Source organism: Heterodontus francisci, chromosome 9 (assembly GCF_036365525.1).
Source record: "Heterodontus francisci isolate sHetFra1 chromosome 9, sHetFra1.hap1, whole genome shotgun sequence".
In the NCBI taxonomy this organism is placed as follows: Eukaryota; Metazoa; Chordata; class Chondrichthyes; order Heterodontiformes; family Heterodontidae; genus Heterodontus; species Heterodontus francisci.
The window spans coordinates 59,714,669-59,736,713 of NC_090379.1; positions in this window are offsets into that span (position 1 = coordinate 59,714,669).

The following is a 22,045-nucleotide window of genomic DNA, read 5'->3' on the forward strand; positions in this document are numbered from 1 at the left end:
AGGACACACATCAGGGATCCCACCTCCAGTCCTTGACATCTCTCGTGTTATTGGCCCATTCCTCCTGCAAGTGGAAAGAGTGACAAAGTTAGATCTCACACAAAGAACAACAGGACACTTCGGCTATTGGCACCCCCTCATCCCCTGATGGGGTCTCTCAAATGGCTCCTCCCCACATCTGTTCTCAAGGGATTTTTTTTATTCGTTCATGGGATGTGGGTGTCGCTGGCTAGGACAGTATTTATTGCGCATCCCTAATTGCCCTTGAGAAGGTGGTGGTGAGCCGCCTTCTTGAACCACCGCAGTCCATGTGGGGTAGGTACACCCACAGTGCTGTTAGGAAGGGAGTTCCAGGAATTTGACCCAGCGACACTGAAGGAATGGGGATATAGTTTCAAGTCAGGATGGTGTGTAGCTTGGAGGGAACCTTGGAGGTGGTGGTGTTCCCATGCATCTGCTGCCCTTGTCCTTCTAGATGGTAGAGGTTGCGGGTTTGGAAGGTGCTGTTGAAGGAGCCTTGGCGAATTGCTGCAGTGCATCTTGTAGATGGTACACACTGCTGCCACTGTGCGTTGGTGGTGAAGGGAGTGAATGTTTGTGGATGGGGGGCCAATCAAGTAGGCTGCATTGTCCTGGATGGTGTCGAGCTTCTTGAGTGTTGTTGGAGCTGTATCCATCCAGGTAAGGGGAGATCTGATGCGGATGAGCTCGGAAAGAAGGCGGCCTGTCGCTGAAATGCAGCCATGCATTTGTCAGCATATGGTGATGCCTCACCCCTTTGCCATTCCCTGCCCATGTAGCGCTCCCTCTGCATAGCCACATTCAAGCCCCAAAGAGGAAAGGGGTATGCAGTACTTACCTTGGCAGAGTGAAGGAGGTCATTGAGCCTCTTGCGGCACTGGATCCAGTTCCGTGGGGTGACTTCATGGCTGCTGACATCCTCTGTGATCTTCATCCAGGCTTGTTCGGTCCGAGGGGAGGACTCAGCTTGCCATCCCTTAGAAAGAGAACCTCCCATCTTTCCCTTGCAGCATGGAGGAGAATGTCCAGGGAGGCATTGCTAAACCATGGGGCCACCCAGTGTCTTGCCTCAGACATGGTCCCAGTTGGCTCGTACTCTGCCCGGTTGGTCCACAGTCATTGTGTGGGGATGCAGGGAGGTGCAGGAGTTGCAGCAGCAGTAGAAGGGGCTCCAACAGTAGCAGGAGAAGCAACAGCAGCAGAGGGGGAACCACAGGGAGATCCAGCAGCAGCAGTAGTAGAGGGGGGATCCAAGAGTTAACAGCACCAGCACCAACAGCAGCTGAGGGGGACCCAGCAACACTGCAGATTCAGTGCATCATTGAAAGACAGCAGTACAAACAGGGCTGGAAGCGCTTTAAAGATGGCACCAGCACCTTCATTTTCATCAGTTGACACCACCATCAGCGCCTCATAGCCCGGCCCCAGCCTGCATAGGACGGACCTCATGCCTTGGTTATGTTAATTGGCCAGCCGACGTGAGATCGCAGTCGGCCAGCTGCACACCTGACAAGCAGTGATGGCACCTGCTTTTGATGCCGCCAACAGGACCCGCGATGGGCTGTCAAAATTCAGCCCAAAGGATGCAAGAGCTAGGGGGCAGCAGTGGCTGTACCTCAGGGTCAGTAGCACGACAGGGAGATGAAGCAGGAGCTGCGGAGAGGGCAAGCTCTGCGACATTCCCTCTGCCAAGTTGGAGTCGGACTCCTCCATGCTCCTTGACACTGATAGGACGCTGCCTGGCAGAGCAACCAATGCACCCAGCATCTCAGTGTGAATGCCCATTCAGCATTCTCCTGTATGCCATGCCATTGAGATTCTCATCTGAGTCCTCTGCAGCAGGATTCATCTGTCACTTTGCCCTCAATGGAACTGGCAAATGAACCATTGTTTATCCCTGGACTGATTGCAGCCCATTCGTGCCTGCTGACTCACCATGTACGGGTCCCAACTCTATAATGGCCTCCAAGATACGTAGGGTGCCAGTATGTGAGCTGGTGACTGAGTGTCAGATCAGGTGATGGAGCCTGTTCATCATTGCTATGCTGTTGCTCTCTTTCCTCCTCCTGTGGCTCATGTGGCTGGGCAGGTTGCAGTTCTTGGTTGTCTGAAAGCAGGAAATCAGAATGGGAAGGTTGGAATGAGGGAAGGGGGTTGGGGTGAGATGCAGGAAGACAATGGTCACACCATCAGCATTTTGCTCACAAGGCCAGACAGCACGATGAGAGTGAGCTGGGCGTTGAGAATGGACATAAAGCAGGAACATCCCGTCGTCCTCAATGTTCTCAGCAATATCAGATGCTACAGGCCACTCGCAGTCGGCCCCAGAGAATCACCGCCTCTGTAGGGCTCAGGAGATGAAGGTGTCCTATTCCCTTGCCAGTGCTGCTCTGCTCCCTTCTATTGTGTGCCACTTTGTCCTTCAAGAGAGGGCAGATTGTCAGTAGTTGTGTCGCATTGTGTTTGGGTGATTTACCTTCCATAGCTGAATGGAGGTATGTGGAGGCAGCAATAGGTGGGTATAAGGCGGGTAACATTGGTAGGTGTGTAAGGGTGAGGTGGAGTATCTGGATGTTAGACGTGAGTCCTGAGTGTCAGGGAGTGCTTTGGGTGAGTGATGGGGGTGTGGTACATTGAGCAGGACAGGAGGCTGTTGGGGTGGTGGGCAGGAGATGTCATATGAACATGCATTCCACTGACCTTGACCATCCACGTGAAATCATTAGACCTCTTGTGGCACTGCTGCCTGGTCCTGAGGTCCAAATTCTGGGAGTTGACCTTCCTGGCCACTGCTCCCACTCCCTTCTAGGGGTGGTCCTTGAGGGTCTCTTGGCACCCCCAAAGGTCCACGGCATCTCTCCTCGTGTGGACCTGCAACACTAATGCCTCCAGTGCCGCATCCGTCATTCTGAATCTCTCTATCTGCCTTGGTGTTCAGTTTACAAAGATTTTCATTGCAGCAATCTTCTTGTCCAGCTTCCCTTTAAGATACAGCCTGCCTTTAAGAAGGGCAGGTTTCCTGTATTATGTGATTGGCAAACAACACTGCCGGGGCCTCCTGTTATATGCAGAGCTTGCTGGCAATGTTGGATCAGTGTTGGAGGTACACCAGCTAGCACTACAATCATTCAAATGAGGTGAGTACACAAATTTTGAATGTTTCCCTTCTTTATCTGAATGGGCACAGACAAGTTGTGAATTGTGACCTCCACACCTGAAAAGTGGGGGAAACGACTTGCTAGCCCTGAAGGTTGTGGATGGGGTCCCAATCAAGTGGGTTGCTTTGTCTTGGATCATGTTGAGCTTCTTGAATGTTACAGCTGCACGATCCAGGCAAGTGGGGAATATTCCATCACACTCCTTACTTGCGCCTTGAATACGGTGCAAAGGCTTTGGAGGGGGTCAGGAGGTGAGTCATTCGTTGCAGAATACCCAGCCTCTGTCAGAATACTCAGCCTCTCACCTGATCTTGCAGCCACAGCAATTATGTGGCTGGTCTAGTCAAGTTTCTGGTCAATGGTGACTCCAGGATGTTGTTTCATTATGTCTAAACTGAAATATGTATCTTGATGTATATATGTCTACATGAATGTGCCAGTGGAACCAAAATGTGGTTTAAATTCATTGGCACATTTTAATATGTCAATAGAGCTCCTTGTTTCATAAAGTGTTATATAGTTGGGGTATTTATTGCTATATTGGGATACCTATTGAAGTAATTACAGGTTATATATAAATCAAAATGTACAGGACAAGCAACTTAACCACAACAGTTCCAATACAAGCATGTCAGAATGAGCTGCAAAATTGTGAGTGTCGTGCAAGTCTATTATTGCTGGTGTTCGCCTACTGCAGATATCTTAAATGGTCCAACCAGTAGGAATGAATGCTGCACTAAGAACCTCAATTGACCCAAAAAGAACAATTTCAAATTATCTGATTAATTCTTGAGGTTTGGCTTAGATACAAACATTCTTTTAATAAAAACAGTACTCATGCTCAGAGGGATAAAATGTAATTGTGTATGTGTGACACAATTTTTAATTGTATACAACTTATTAGCTATGCATATATCTATTCTCTTTCATGGTAGTGCGAGATCATTATCCTGGCGTCCTAACATATGTTTAATACCCATTACCTCTTCAGCAAACATGAAGCTTGACATGGATACAGCTTTGCAACGTGCGCTTCAGATTTACTCCAGAAACAAGATGCACTGTCATAGAGAGAGAAAGAGAGAGGGAGTGAGCGAGAGAGATTAGTACTGGCACAGGTCCTGTTCCAAATAGAAAATATATCATAAATACTGTATCTCTAACATCAGACATTTCATAAAACTGCTGCATTTAAGAATACATGTTATTTTTGTTGCAAGTACAATTTTAATTTAAAATTATCTTAGAAAAGGAAATATTCTAGAGCAAATTCTCCATTTATTAATTCACAGCACATACAAATGAACTGAAGGAAAAGTCAATTGCAAAAATTAAAATAATTGCAATGGTCTGTCATTTGAGATAATGTTCTAATTTTAATGTCATTATTATTCATGTCTGCATTTATTGCAGATTTATTCATAAATTGGAAACAGGACGAGAGTATTCCAAATTTTGGTGTTTATATTACAACATACATGTAGTACATCACTCAGCAGGCTTTGCACCTATCAATGGAAGATTACAGAATCACTGAACACAATGGAACTTCCATGAGATTTCAGCTTTATAATATTCATATATGTCAGTACCGGAGAAATAAAAATCAGATTCAACACAACAGTTTTCAAATCTCACCATTAAAACATCATTAAGATATAGTCTTTAAGAAAAAGAATTAAACTCATAGCAGTGAGTAACTCACCTCTTGACTTCTCAAAGCCTGTCCATTGTCTACAAGGCATAGGTCAGCAGTGTGATGGGATACTCTCCACTTGCCTGGATGAGTGCAGCTCCAACATCTCTCAAGAAGCTCGACACCATCCAAGACAAAGCAACCTGCTTGATTAGCACCCCATCCACTACCTTAAATATTCATTTCCTCCACCACCAATGCACAATGGCAGCAGTGTGTACCATCTACAAGATGCACTGCAGCAACTCACCAAGCTTCCTTTAACAGCACCTTCCAAACCCACAACCTCTACAACCTAGAAGAACAAGAGAAACAATCACATGGGAACACCACCATCTGCAAGACCCCCTCCAAGTCACACACCATCCTAATTTGGAATTTTAACAAAAAATTGTTTTCATAGGATGTGGGCATCACTAGCAATGCCAGCATTTGTTGCCCATCCCTAATTGTCCTTGAGAAGGTGGTGGTGAGCTGCCTTCTTGAACTGCTGCCGTCCATCTGGTTAGGGAGGGGGTTCCAGGATTTTGATCCAACAACAGTGAAGGAATGGCAATATATTTCCAAGTCAGTGTGTCTTGGAGGGGAACTTGCAGATGGTGGTGTTCCCATTGATGTTCCTTCACTGTTGCTGTGTCAAAATCCTGGAGTTCTCTCCTTAACAGCACTGTGGGTCTACCTACACCAGACTCACCACCACCTTCTCAAGGGCAATTAGGGATGGGCAACAAATGCTGGCCTTGCCAGCGATGCTTGTATCCCAAGAATGAATAAAAAAAAGGAGTAAGCAAAACATGGAAAGGACGTTAGTTATATAAGGTATCTAAATTTCACTTGTGAATTTGATCATCACAAATTCACATTCAGAAATTACCAGGTTAATTGCTTCCATCATACTCAAACTTTAGCTTCCTCAAAGGCTAAATACCTACCAGGAAGGCATCATCATTGATCTCAGCTCTGTGCTGAGTTTGCTGGTGTTAGCTGGGGTGTTACAATTGTCTTCAGAGTCCCGAGGATAAGATGGGAAAAATCAAGGCTTTCTCTCCTGATCACTATCTGGTGACCCATCTGTGCTGGAAATGCACATGTATGGAAGTCAGATGAGGACAGGATTAAATTCAGCAATGATGCTGTCCATGGTGAAATAGCTTGCTGACCCTCATTATTTTGGCTCCTACATGAAGTATGGCCATTTTGGCAAAGTACTGAAGGGGTACCTCAGCACAAGTCAGTGCCATCAGGAAGATATTAAACAAAATGGAAATGTTTATAAAATAGGTATCTGGTTCTTTACATAGTTATAAATGTTCATACCACAGCTGGCATTAGGATTTCTTTATTATCGTATGTACTTGATTATCAAAATCAATTAAAATTGCCTGATCAATAATTGTGTGTACACAACTTATATTTACATTGCGCCTTGAATGTAATAAAACGTCCCAAGACACTTCACAGGACTGTTATAAAGCAAAATTTGACACCGAGTCACATGAGATATTAGGGCAGATGACACAAAGCTTGGCCAAAGAGTTGGAATGTAAGGAGCACATTAAAGGAGGAAAGAGATGTATAGAAGCAGAGAGGTTTATGGAGGGAATTCCAGAGCTTAGGACCTTGGCAGTTGTGGCATGGACACCAATGTGGTGGAGTAATGAAGACCTTAAAATGAATATTGCTTAAATAGCTATGAAAAGGCCTAACTTCCTGTCCTGTTAGTTTTCTACAGCACATGAATGCAAGCACAAGAGAATACACACAAATTACACATTGTTGCATAGCTTATCCTGTTCAATGATTGGCTCATACACTAATACAGTGGCAAGGCCCAAGAGTCATTACAATATGTGTTGACCTGATGCCAACTGTTTATTTAATGCAAATCACTATAATTTAGATTCAGATACATTTTCATTCTATCACAATACTTAATAATTGTGAAGTACTGTGTAAAAATTGCATCTACATGATAATTTTCACCAAGTAAAGTGTTGACACAGGAATTCAAATCCTGACCAGTGCCAATGAATCAACTGAAGAAAGTGAAGTTTAAAATATAAAAGACATCAAACACTCAGCAGTAATATTACCACAAGCTCAAACATATATTGTCTTGCAAGAAATTATTGGTATAACAGGGGTACAGTGATAACAGTGTTAGAGGCATGATAGCATAATGGTTATGTTACTGGCCTAGTTATCTAGAGCCATAAGTCCAAATCCCACCATGGCAGCTTAGGAATTTAAATTCAGTTAATTAACGGTGACCATGAAATGACTGGATTATCATAAATCATTTTATTAATGTTCTTTAGTGAAGGAAATCTGCCATCCTCATCTGGTCTGGCCTATAGTGACTCCAGACCCACAGCAGTGGGGTTGACTCTTAACTGCCCTCTGAAATGGTCTAGTAAGTCACTCAGTTGTATTCAAGAAGGTAATTCACCATGACCTTTTCAAGGGCAGTTAGGGATGAGCAATAAATGCGGGCATTGCCTGCATCTACTGAATGAATAAAAACAAACTGAATCTGTTTATAGTGATGAGCTTAAAATATACAATAAGAATCCCTCAGCATTCGTAGCTTCTCCAACATTAAATGGTTGCAGCAAGATCAATCGATAGATTAGTATTTGGAAAATGGGTGGAGTTCTGTCTTACACTTTGTGCTGAGGTGTAGTTTCCAGGGAGGGTGACCAGCGGTGTTGGAAGAATTCACAAAAAATATGCAGGGCATCCTCTATGCCATTTAACAACATTTGGCCTTGCAGGTCACCAAATTTAAAGGGTGCCTATTTGAGACAGGTATCCAGGGTTGTTAAGGAATCTGCTGTGGGAGTTGATGATCCAAAGGGACCAGGTAAGTAACTTCAATCCTTAATAATTTTTTAGACTGCTCTTTTTTATTCCATCACGTACAGCTAACATACAAAAAGAGCAGGAAAAGACCACCCAGGTTCATCAGGCCTATCCCATTCAGAGATGGTGCAACTTAATACATGGACCCTCCTTCTAACCATGTAATCTCATGGGATAGGCAAAAAAAAGTAGAGTGAAACCTGTTTAATTCAATTCATGAAAAATTCCGTGAAATTCCTCTCTGGCTCCCTAAGGCAATAAAGCAAGGCTCCTGCAGACCACAATTCCCCTAATCCTAGCTAACTAGCAACCTACCTGCTTAACTTGAAATGTCTTGCAATTGTCAAGATCCTTTTTAAGGGACTGCAGTGAATCCATATTCATTACAGTTCAGGTAGTTTGTTCCAGAGGGTGATGACATTCTGCAAAAATAAGTATGTATCATTCTGGTCAGCCTTTTCTTCACTCTGTTTGAGAACCTCGATATTCTCCTCCATATGTGGGGGGACCAAAACTAGACACAAAGGGTTAGGTTTTCAACTTTCCGCCCAGCCGTAAAACTGGTGTGCAGATTGGCTGCCCACTAGAGAAACATCGGTTCTATGTCTGGCTGGAAAGTTGAAATGGACAGTCTCATACTTAGTAACAAATAAGTCCATGTGCTCCTTGCACTTACTATTGAAGGTGAGGGTAGAGGGGCAGGGGCGAGGGTTTTTGGGAAATTGTCCATGGTGGAGAATGATCCCAGCTTTTCTAGTCTTTCCACATAACTGAAGTGCTTCATCTCTGGTACCATTGCCAGCTTGACCATTTGATATCTCAAACTGCAGTTGAGTTGACCTGTAGAATCTTATGTAAACCATAGTTTCCTTCCATCATTCCAAATACTTCGCAAACAGACTTCTATAAGTATGCCATGCAATATGGCACATCTTGCCATTTCACACAGAAAAAAAAAGATTGCCTCTCCTTTCTAGCAAAAGCCTTTGAACAAAATGTTTTAAAAAATCAGAAAAGATTCAAAGTAACATCTTTGATTGATCTTGAAATGATGTTCCCCTAATAGTGTATAATATTACTGCTAAAACAAAAAAGTGGATCGATTTGCTGGGTCTCTTTTCTTAAGTGTCTTTGAACGATAACATTAAGGGAAGAAAATGTGTTAAGAAATGAGGATTAAGTCTCAGTCACTACAGGTCAATAAATTGCATCAGCCAAATTGGATTTTATTGGTAAGTACTCTCCAAAGCCTACTAAAAATTATCTGAAGAACATAATACTGCAGTTCAGTGGTTTCTTTTAAATCTGCTCATCTATAATGGATCCAGACCTTTCATAATGCAATTATAATACAATTAATTTTGTAGATACTTTACTACTTGTGGCCTTTGACATTCCCCTTAACTTTTCAGGTACTTCTTCATTATAATTAGATTGCAAGGACTTTTTAACCCAGTCCAAGCTTGGTCCCCTTTATATAACTAGTGCTGTTTATCTTACTTCAGGGTTAAGAAATGCCGTCAACCAGTGAAACCAATTAGTTAAAAATTGTCTCAAATTACACCCTTCTGTTGCACACATCTGCCTAAAAACCAACTGAGAGGAGAAAATTCCCATCTGGCAGTAATAAAATAGATGAGAAAATTCTACATACTAAACAGAATTTTGGGCACAAGCCAACTGAGCTATCAAGTCAGTGAGTGAAAATATCCATCACAGCAAGAAAAATGCAAGACTTTGCTTCAGAAGGAATGATAATTTTTTTTATCGGCCATGCAAATCTTTGCATAGAATTCCTTATGTCATACATTAATATGTATTGATGAAATATGCTAGAAATCAAGGACCTATGAAGGACCTTGGAAAATATTTGAGGAAAAAATAGGATTTGCAATTGTTTATTTTGAAATGACCTGAAATATTAATAGGAATGAAAAAGTTTCTTTTTCAATAAATTGAAACTGACCGACAAAGGATTTTTTTGGTGACTTACATATATGACATATTACACAGAATCTATAGTATAAAAACAGGCCATTTGGTCCAACTGGTTTATCCTGCACACAAGCCTCCACTCAATCCTTTTCATCTAACCCTATCAGCACAAACTTCCTTTCTACCACATATGTTTATCTGGCTTCCCCTTGAAATGCATCGCTTCACTTCAACTACGCCTTGTGGTAGCGCGTTCCACATTCTAATCACTCTTTCGATAAAGAAGTTTCTCCTGAATTCTCTATTGGATTTATTAGTAACTATCTATAATTCTAGACACTAATTTTGGTCTCCTCCCCCACAAGTGGAAACACCGGGCTGAATTTAGTGCTGGTGGCAAGGGTCTCGCCGCTGGGCCTGCAAGAGGGGAGTGGGGGTGACCCTGCTTCAGTGGTCAGTAGAACCTGGGGCTGCATCTTGCCTGCTGCAGCCAATTAATTGGAATTAAGATGAGCCACCCACCATCCCTCAAGAGCTGCTGGCTAATCGAGGGCCGGCAGCTCAGCAGCACCACTAGAAACAGTGGCCATTACTGGGGCTGCACCTGGAGGAAGAGCACACATCAATGGATGTGTGCCCTCACAACCAGGTAAGTGAGGTGTGGTGGGGGGGGCGGTGGGGGGAGCTGGAGCCAGGCAGGCAGACCCCGATGCGGGGTTGGGCATCATTGGTGAGGACAGGTGGTGCTGTTGTCGCTGCAGCATTAATTGCCACAGGGGTGGGGTGCCCTTCTTGGGCCAAAGAATGACTGACAAGAAGGCCCCTACTCCACCCCCAGAGTCCCCCAGGAAGCCACTAGGGTTTACCTGGCAGTGTCCCCACGCAGCAGAGGAGCACCTTGCTGCTGGTAAAATGCCAACGGAGGCAGAAAGAGGCACTGTATTGGTCACCTAAGTGGCTCAATTGGATTCTGGGTGGGAGGGCTGTCTGCCACCATCCCACCACTTGCAAGATGGCATGGCGGTGGGAAGACAATGGGCACACCAGCCCCCACCTTCCCACGTCATTTTATGGGCCCTCATACCTCCCAGCATATCCCAAAGGCTGGTAAAATCCAGCCTATCTTACATAAGAACATAAAAAAATAGGAGCAGCAATAGGCCGTTTGGCCCCTCGAGCCTGTTCCACCAATCAATAAGATCATGGCTGATCTGATTGTGGCCTGAACTCCACTTTCCTGCCTGCCCTTCACAATCTTTTACTCCCTTGTAGATCAAAAATTTGTCTAGCTCAGCCTCGAGTAAATTCAATGATGCAACGATAAAGAATTCCAAAGATGAAAGGCCCTCTGAGAGAAAAAAATCCTCCTCATCTCCGTCTTAAGTGGGATATCCCTTATTTTGAAATGCCCCCTAGTTCTAGTTCCTCCCCCACGAGGGGAAACAACCTCTCAGCATCTACCCTGCCAAGCCCCCTTAGAATCTTACATGTTTCAATAAGATCACCTCTCAATCTTCTAAACTCCAATGAGTATTGCCCCTACCTGGACAACTTTTCCTCGTAAGTCAAACCTCTCATCTTGGGAATCAACCTAGTGAACCTTCTCTGAACTGTCGCCAATGCAAATATGTCCCTCCTTCAGTAAGGAGACTAAAACTGTACACAGTACTCTAGGTGCAGTCTCACTAACATCCCGTACAGTTGTAGCAAGACTTCCATATTTTTATACTCTATCCCCCTTGCAATAGAGGCCAACATTCCATTTGCTTTCCTAATTACTTGCTGTACCTGCATGCTGACTTTTTGTGATTTATATACAAGGACACCCAGATCCCTCTGTACCATAGCATTCTGCAGTATCTCACCACTTAAATTATATTCTGCTTTTCTATTCATCCCACCAAAGTGAACAACCTCACATTGTCCCACATTATATTCCATCTGCCAGATTTTTGCCCACTCACTTAACCTACCTATATCCCTTTGCAGACTCTTTGTGTTCTCACAATTTGCTTTCTTACCCATCTTAGTATCGTCAGCAAATTTGGCTACAGTACACCCGTTTCCTTCATCCAAAACATTAATATAGCTCATAAATAGTTGAGGCCCAGCACTGATCCCTGTGGCACTCCACTAGTTACAGTCTGTCAACCTGAAATTACCCATTTATCCTGACTATCTGTTTCCGTATTTACCCAGTCCTCTATCCATGCTGATATATGACCGACAACACCATGAGCTCTACGTCTGAGATCTCAAACCCTTTCATAACCTTAAAAACCTTTATCAAGTCAGCCCTCAGCCTTCTCTTCCTTCAGTAAATACCCCAACCTCTTTCCTGATAGGTATAATCTCCCAGCTCTGGTATCATCCTTGTAAATCATTTTTGCACCTTCTCCAGTGCTTCTATATCCTTTTAGTAATATGGAGGTCAGTACTGCACTCAGTGGGCTGTATTTTGTGTCCACGGCGGCTCTCCCAGCGCCATGCCGAAAAGGCGGGGGCATCCTGCCTCGGCCAGCTGGAGCCCTCCGGGAGTGATTCTATGCCATTGGGCCAATTAACAGCCTAGTGCCGGGAGCCTCATCCCTTTAAGATGGGGATCCTGCCTCCAAGAGCTGCCAGCCAATCACAGGGCAGGCAGCTCAGAAGTATTGGCAACTCCACAGCTCTACTCTCTGTTTTCCATTTTGTATCCAACTTGCTACCCATTCTGCTACTGGTCCCCTGGCTCCACATGCTCTGACCTTAGTCACAAGTCTACTATGCGGTACTTCATTCAAGGCCTTTTCGAAATCCAAATATATTACATCTACTACATTACCCTTGTCTACTCTTCCTGTTATATCTTCAAAGAATTCAAAAAGGTTGCTCAAGTATGACCTTTCCTTTTGAAATCAGTGCTGACTGTATTATATTTTTGGTTTCTAGATGTTTTTCTATTACATCTTTGAGTGAAAATTCCATTTTCTTTCCTATCACTGACAATAAGCTAACTGGCCTATTGGTCCCTGGATGGTTCGATCTCAGTTTTTTAAATAAAGGAATCACAATAATATTTCTTGTTCTGGTGGCTCATTTGCATGTGGGTTTTAATCACTTTTTGTGTTTTATGGTACATAACACAGCTAAGCTGAATTTACACAAAGTAATAAAGAAACATACAAGTGTAATGATTTATCAGTAGTATATTATGATTGATCTAAGGTAACAAACATCAGATTACATAAAACAAAAGGCATCATTTTAGGATAGCACACCAACCCACTGTGCCACTCTATCTGGCTGAAAGAACCACTTTCAAAGCCATACACCTGCTGAGAGGATTTATGCCTCTACCCGCAACTGTTTGTAATAATAAGCAGCAGAGCCTGAATCACAATGAATTGGAGATTAAAATATGCAATTAAATCCCTACTAGCCAAATGATCTTAAAAATTGGCAGCCAGTCTTTGTTCCCCAAGTTTTCATCCTTCTCCTCTTCCTATTTTTAATGCTGCATTTTTTAATTGCAACCACTTGTTTCACCAATGTGAATCAGGTAGCTGGGACCAGAAACTGAATGAAAGTTTTATTCTGCCTGAAATCCACCCAAGACTTGAGGCATTAGAATAGGCTCCTACTTTGGTCTGCTGTGCACCATCCCCTCCATCCATTCCATCAGTTGTGGCAGAGCCTTCAGGCATCACACCTCTGCACTCTCATATTCTTTTATTAAAATCCTCCACCTTGGCATCTCCCACATAATTCTTCATCCAACTCTTGCTCGACATCTAATTCCACTTGTAAGTGTGCCTGGAGGGGGGTGTTTTACTGTATTAAAAATGCTAAATGTTCTTGATGTTTTTGACTGGAGGTGTTGTTTAGAAAACCAGCTCAATAACAGGAAATGGAAACTTTATGAACTGAAAAGGAATACTCTGTGGTCAGTCAGGGCTGTTAGTAAAAAAATAAATAAATGCTTTGAATGATGGGCAGTAGGTAATAAATGCAGTTCAATAAAAATCGGTATAGCAGCAAGGAACCCAAAGAGTATCTGCTGAATACAACAGGTAAACATGGCAATTATCTGAGAAAGCATTTGCAGAATATTGTAGAAAACTATTGGCATTGCCAATTCAGCATATAGCAGCTGTGAAAATAGCAAGCTTGGTTGTATTAGCAGAGGGATAGAATACAAATCAGAGAGATGATGTTGCTATTGTACAAGGCATTGATTAAATGTCATCTGTACTATTCTGTACTAGGTCACTCCACCATACTTTATTTTGGGAGAGAATGCAGCATTGGGCAACAATTATACTAGTGGACTGAAATTTATGAGATTCTGCTCTGAGTGTGGAGTCTCAATACCAGCAAGAGTGGGTTGGAGAATCGAGGCTGCAGCATTAGAGCCCTCCCTCTGACTCACACTAGCATCCATTGAGGTTTTGCACCAGGAATAGGAACTTGCAATTTCAGATATCAGGTGCCAGGAATCAAAGTTACAAGGAAAGGTTAAAAAAAATTGGACTAGTTTGCATTGCAATAGGGATTTTGAATTGACCTATTAAAAGTTTTGAAAATTATCAAGTGACTTAGTAACATCCATGCATTCAAGTTGTGCATGCTGAAGAGGAGTTCAGAAACTGGAAGCTATAATTTAAAGGTTAGGAAGTAATAATAATGATTCAAGTGGCAACAGATGTTTCTAGAGAAAAATGGGATCGAGGATTATGATGAGAATGTGGATTGAGATCAATCAAAAAAAAAGGAGGCTGGTGGAGAAAAATGGCCTTTTCCTGTCCCTTAGATTATGTCACCGTCACTATTGCTAACATTTCTTTACCATAGAAAGAGAGAGATGTACAGAACAATTTCCCTCATGTTATTTGGAACTTACATGTAGAAAGTGAGAATATGTTTGAAAAGTCATGAGGTTGTGAAGCACAATCAAAAGATATTTATTTAATTGTGCCTGAACACAGCTCTGCCAAAATAATTTCTAATCAATTGTAATAGTCATGTCGTTTCTTCAACGCCTCCCCCCACGACAAATATGCATTATTACAAACAAAACTTGTAAGATGAAAACTTTGAAATTCTTTTAAAGAGAACCCACTTAAGCTTACTAATAAACCCGTCCATCCATCTTACAATAGGGAAAAGAATTTTTGCTGTAACATTCCTCCCTTCTCGCATGGGCCTTCTTCCCTCTTCCCAAAGCTTCAATCATTTATTACTGCCTTCTGCCCCAGTTTTTTCTGAATTTCCATGCATGTGCCACCTCTTTTACCTTCATGGCCTCAGTGCCCTCAGTCATCATTTGTGCCCACAATTCGTGACCTTTCAGACTTTTGCATGGGCTCTGACTTCTCCATCACAGAATCCCAATCCTTCAATTCACTGCCATTGCCTCTTTTCCCTAGATGTTGATGGCATCAACCGTCAATTCCAGACTTTGCTATCATTGTTGCTGGATAGAGAAGGGACTGAGGAGCATGACTTGCCAGTTTTGAGCTTGTTTTCAATAGTATTCACTTCACAGTTGATGAAAGCAGGATTACTGGCTCAGCATGAAACCCCTAGAAACCATGGTTGCAGAAATACCTTTGTTCATGCTTGTAAACAGCTAATTTAAGTCCGCTTAGATGGTTCTACAGATCAGTAAGTGAAAGTCCACCTTAATCAAGTCCCAGGTTCCTCCCAGAATTTGTACATCCCATTGGGAAAGAAAGCAGAATAAACCATGTGAGGGGAGAAGTTAGGAGAAACCATGTGATTAAATCAACTCCCAGATAACCAGCAATATTTATAGAAAATAATAATGTGGGAACCGGGCAGAGTAAGAAAGTTTACAAATTTTAGTTACAATATTAGTAAATAAAAATTTTAATTATTTTAATTAAACCTTGATACTGATAGAAAACTATATATTTATGACAATCCTACATAATGAGTACCAAATATTTATTATCTCTTCTGATATTCAAACCTATGCAATTGATGTATTACTCCATAGATCCCCCCCAGTTTTGCCTGTAAGCAACACCACAGCAACTAAGTGAGCCAATTAAACCATTTAAAACTCTTACTCAGGGCGGAACAGTGGCGCAGTGGTTAGCACCGCAATCTCACAGCTCCAGCGACCCAGGTTCAATTCTGGGTACTGCCTGTGTGGAGTTTGCAAGTTCTCCCTGTGTCTGCGTGGGTTTCCTCCGGGTGCTCCGGTTTCCTCCCACAGCCAAAAGACTTGCAGGTTGATAGGTAAATTGGCCATTATAAATTGCCCCTAGTATAGGTAGGTGGTAGGGGAATATAGGGACAGGTGAGGATGTGGTAGGAATATGGGATTAGTGTAGGATTAGTATAAATGGGTGGTTAATGGTCGGCACAGACTCGGTGGGCCGAAGGGCCTGTTTCAGTGCTGTATCTCTAAATCTAAAATCTAAAAATCTAAATCTAAATCTACTCTACAGTAGTATTCCACTCAGCTCCCAACTAATATGTTGGTGATGTTAGGATGATAATACATTGAATATTATTCCTCTCATAAAAGTGCATCTCCAACTCAGAGGAAGTTTCAAGTATATTTCTCTAATGGACGCAACTACTCTATTCATCTAATAATTACCCCCCTCACAAAAGGTTATTGCTATGAGCTGTGTCGGAATTGCACAGTATGGGCTGAATTTATGAGCCTTTGGGAGATGGGCTAGAAGGTGTGGGACCCTTAAAATAGCGAGGGAAGGCGGGGGACTTAGTGCCTGATGCCATGCAATTTTGTCAGGAGCGGAGAAGGCTGAAGATGGCCTTTCCACCCAGAGGCCAATTGAGGCCCTTAAGTGGCCAATTATTAGCCACTTAAGGACCTCTTCCTGCGCCGCTGGTATTTTACCAGCAGCTGGTGGGAGCCCCGCCATGTGGGGAAATTGCCCAATAAAGCAAGGCCCTGTGGGCTGAAGAGAGGGCCCTCCTCTGTGTGCAATCTGTGGCTCACGGAGGGCCCCCAGCAAAGGCCACCCCTCTGCAAACAAACCCCCGCCCTCAATGACCACCCTCCCCATCCCACCACTCGCTGGGGCCTGCCGGACTGGCCTAGTGATCCCAACACACTTACCTGAGGCCTGGGGTTCTGTGCTAGTCCTGATCCCAGGCCTCCTGTAGTACCAGCAGTGGCCACCACTCCTGGTGGTGCTGCTGGTACTACTGTGCTGCCGGCCCTCTGACTGGCCAGCAGCTCTTGGGGAAGCGGGATCCCCATCCTTAAATAGCCGCCCACCATGGCTGGGGGTCCAAAACAGGGCTCAGATGGGGTTATCTCCTGCCTCCTGGCCCTTTGCTGGGACCCCCTGCTAAGATAAAATTGAGCCTTATGAGTCTTGGGATTTCACACTTCCACTCTCTCTTTGCAGACCACAGCATTAGGTACTTTCAGGAGAATTTGAAATGAATCTTGGTTTTCATAAACACACTACTTATAGTCAAATAAGTACTCTGCTGGGGATGGTGGAGATTCCTTAATGGTTTACCCATAATCAATTGCTGACACATCACAGGAAACAGTTGAAATACATCAGTTAGTTAAAGGCCTACTTGTAATTGATCGTAACAGGCCAGAGTTTACTGAATTCCTCAGTTAATCTTCTTAGTTACTGGTGGCAGCTTTTTTCTTTCTCTTTTCTTACCAACTGCCTTTCCTCGCATCCTCTCCTGATGGCATTGACTAATCACAAAAGCACTGGGCATCCCCCAGCCCCTCACCCAAGCTGCCATTATTTATGAGTCTTGATAGCAACTGTTGCAAGGCATTACACTGGGCACCAATCCAGTCTTCATCATTGTCCATATATGTATGCTTCTGGCAGAGGTTTAAGGTATCCAGAGGGGGGAGGCCTGGCTAATTTTCTTTACTTAATCAAGGTTAGTTGTAGCACCTTTACCACTCTCCTAGCAAAAATCAAGAACCTTTGGATATAGTTGCATTACAAAGAACAAAGAACAGTACAGCACAGGAACAGGCCATTCGGCTCTCCAAGCCTGCGCCGATCTTGATGCCTGCCTAAACTAAAACCTTCTGCACTTCCGGGGACCATATCCCTCTATTCCCTTCCTATTCATGTATTTGTCGATGCCTCTTAAACGTCACTATCGTACCTGCTTCCACCACCTCCCCCGGCAGCAAGTTCCAGGCACTCACCACCCTCTGTGTAAAGAACTTGCCTCGCACATCCCCTCTAAACTTTGCCCCTCTCATCTGAAACCAATGTCCCCGAGTAACTGACTCTTCCACCCTGGGAAAAAGCTTCTGACCATCCACTCTGTCCATGCCGCTCATAACTTTGGAAACCTCTATCATGTCGCCCCTCCACCTCCGTCGTTCCAGTGAAAACAATCTGAGTTTATCCAACCTCTCCTCATAGCTAATGCCCTCCAGACCAGGCAACATCCTGGTAAACCTCCTCTGTACCCTCTCCAAAGCCTCCACGTCCTTCTGGTAGTGTGGCGACCAGAATTGCACGCAATATTCTAAGTGTGGCCTAACTAAGGTTCTGTACAGCTGCAACATGACTTGCCAATTTTTATACTCGATGCCCCGACCGATGAAGGCAAGCATGCCGTATGCCTTCTTGACTACTTTATCCACCTGCGTTGCCACTTTCAGTGACCTGTGGACCTGTACGCCCAGATCTCTCTGCCTGTCAATACTCCTAAGGGTTCTGCCATTTACTGTATACTTCCCACCTGCATTAGATCTTCCAAAATGCATTACCTCACATTTGTGCGGATTAAACTCCATCTGCCATTTCTCCGCCCAAGTCTCCAACCGATCTATATCCTGCTGTATCCTCTGACAATCCTCATCACTATCCGAAACTCCACCAACCTTTGTGTCGTCCGCAAACTTATTAATCAGACCAGCTACATTTTCCTCCAAATCATTTATATATACTACAAAGAGCAAAGGTCCCAGCACTGATCCCTGCGGAATACCACTAGTCACATCCCTCCATTCAGAAAACACCCATCCACTGATACCCTCTGTCTTCTATGACTGAGCCAGTTCTGTATCCATCTTGCCAGCTCACCTCTGATCCCGTGTGACTTCACCTTTTGTACCAGTCTGCCATGAGGGACCTTGTCAAAGGCTTTACTGAAGTCCATATAGATAACATCCACCGCCCTTCCTTCATCAATCATCTTTGTCACTTCCTCAAAAAACTCAATTAAATCATTAGAAGCAATTCACTCGACTGATTCCTGGGATGAAGGGGTTATCTTATGAGGAAAGGTTGGACAGGTTGGGCCTGTATCCATTGGAGTTTGGAAGAGTGTGGTGATCTTACTGAAATATTTAAGATCCGGAGGGGACTTGACAGGGTAGATGCTGAAAGGATGTTTCCCCTTATGGGAAAGACTAGAACTAGGGGGACACAGTTTATAAATAAAGGGTCTCCCATTTAAGATGGAGTTGAGGAAAAATTTATTCTCTCAGTAGGTTGTTAGTCTGTGAAATTCTCTTCCCAGAGAGCAGTGGAGGCTGGATGATTGAATATTTTTAAGGCTGAGTTAGATAGATTCTTGATTAACAGGGAGTCAAAGGTTATAGCAGGTGGACAGGTAAGTAGAGTGGAGGCCACAATCAGATCAGCCATGATCTTATTAAATGGCGGAGCAAGCTTGAGGGGCCGAAGGGCCTACTCCTGCTCCTAATTCATATGTTTGTATGTTCGTATACTTGCACATTCTGGGCAATATGGCTCAGCTAATTGCTGAGGAAATTAGATGTATTGGCTGCTGCTTTCCATTTTTGTTACGTAGAATTCTGGGACCTAGTTTTAGAATCAATTCTGCAATTCCGTTCATTTATAATTAGGTTTGTTGGTTTCTGGTAGTTGAGTAAGTCAAATTCTCTTGTTGTTTATGGAATTACATGATTTTCAGGATTTGTTTACCTGAATTTTGGGGGCTCTATTTCATCTGCCCATTTTTCATGAAAACCACAAAATCTGTCGTCTTGTTCGTGGATAATGTGCTGAGAAGCTGGAGATTCCTCTAACCAGATTCCAGCACTAGTAGCTCACAGTAAGTATAAACCCTTAAGGAATTGTATAGAGTTGATACTTCAAGCTGTATTGCTGGATTCCTAAGCCTGGTGTTTTAAATAGTTTACAAATAAAAAGCAGCAGCAGGAAGAGGTCACTTGCCCTCCAGCATGTTGATACGAAATATTAAGAAAGCTAAGGGAATATTCTTGCAGCAGCTTACTTTATCTGCAACCTCTTAATAATTCAAACAGTTTTCCATTTACAATGCATTTGTTCTGCAAGTTGTTCTAATGGACAAAATAGATTGCTATAAATGGATCAAATTAATCAATACATTTATTGTTTCTTCTTATGTTGATTAGCAAGTTTTAATTATTTTACCAATATCATGTTTCTTATGTTAAATCTGCAATCCCTTGTATATATTTCCAGAAGACCATCTCAATTTAATATATTCCCAATTTTTACACTGTACCAGCAAATGCCATGATTTCTGGTATTTCTTTGCTTTAAGCACTGATAGTGGCATTATTAGCAAAGCTCAAAAGAAGCAGAAAACTGGCATGGTTAATTCAGGCTAATTAGTATGGTGGGAGCTGAGCCTTGTACTTCAGAGGTTCCCATGCCCTTGCATGCCTCTACCTGATTGCCTTGTCCAGAAGCAAACCCAGGAGGCACTTCCAATTATATCATAACCTCTCAAAACACCAAGCCACTCAGGCTAATTTTATCCTATTAAACATACTGAAGGATTCAGGGAAAAAAAGATCCCTTCATGCACCAATTACCAGTTGCTTCAGTGAACATCTCCACAATCCTTTATGTTACAGTACTCTTCACTTGCCCTTTCCTTTTTATGCAACAGAGTTAGATTAAATACAACAGAACATTGACTGCCTTTTTGACAACCTACCTATTTGAGTTTTGACTTAACTCACTTGCCACATAATTCTCTATTTTGCTTTTCGCTTGTTTTTCCCCCACCCCCAATTTATGCAAATTAAGAAAAAAATTGAAAAACTCCACAGCAGTTTCACACAATTACTCCCTTTTCGGGGATGTCAGCATGCCATTGTCTATCAGACAATTGGTTTTATGCAAAAGAGTTGACATCTAAACAAGAAGCCCCTATCTCTGTTTGGGCCAATTTTCTTAATGATTTTTGCAAAGCTTAATCTGTTAGCGTAAATGTTTAGTTCCATTAGCAGCTAAAGTCTGAGAGTCCACAACTCATTCTGCTGAGAGTAAACAAAGAATTCAGGGAAGAGGAGAGAAACAATGGCTAAGCTGCTGAAACAATTTTGTCATCAGATGCTAAGAGTTTACGTGCTGATGATTTTCCTCCCACTACTACTTTAATGCTGTTTAAGATAACGACCCCCCAGTGTAACATTATCACACTAGCTTATTTGTTTTCCCACCTCTCTGACCAATCCTAATGGTAATGTAGGCGTAAACTCAGGACAGTGAAATGAGCTGCAGCAATTGGTAATCAGTTTTTATCAACTATTTCAAATGTATCTAAAAGAAACGCTACATGGCAATAGAGTTACATTTGTAAAACTCCCGTATAACAGGGTTTGAGTGAGACTCTTTTTTTCCCCTTTAAGGCCTTCCTCATGAGCACTTCTATTAGATTAAAATGATAATTGACTTCTTTAATTAAAACTATATAACAAATTCTTTGTTAGTTACAGCTTTTTTTACACCTCAATAACAATCACAAGACACATTGCTTTATAACTCCAAATCAAATCACTAATCTTTTATTTTTCTCTTCAATGGCATTCATATACTTAAAAATATTATTGATATCAAGTAAAACTAAGGATACTTAGTCACAGTTTAAATTGCTTTATGTAGTTTTGAACTAATTTTTCATACTTGAATGATTTTGATAACTTCTTAATCTCCTTGCAATTATTATTTTTATATTTACATTATAGATAACCAGTCTAGCAAGCAACAATTGACTGAGTCTATTAATCTATCCAGTTTTGGGCTGAATAGCATCATAATGAATCCTTTGAGTATTTTTTCCAGCTTTCAAAGCATGCAAATATTTTCAGTAAATTTCCAATACTGGATATTATGCAGCAGATTTTGAGAAATGCACACATATGGCCCAGTTATACAACAGCTCTGCACTGATGTAATACAATATTATATTACATAAGCATAAAATTGCATAAATATAGGGTGAAGCCCCCAAATTTACTTTGCATTACTTTTGGCAAGTGCTGTAAAAGCAGCTTGTGGAACTAACTCAAACTAATGTGGCTTTGGACTTACTACAGTAGATGGTGCAAACAAGCTTTGTAAACTAGAACTCAATACTGTTACCT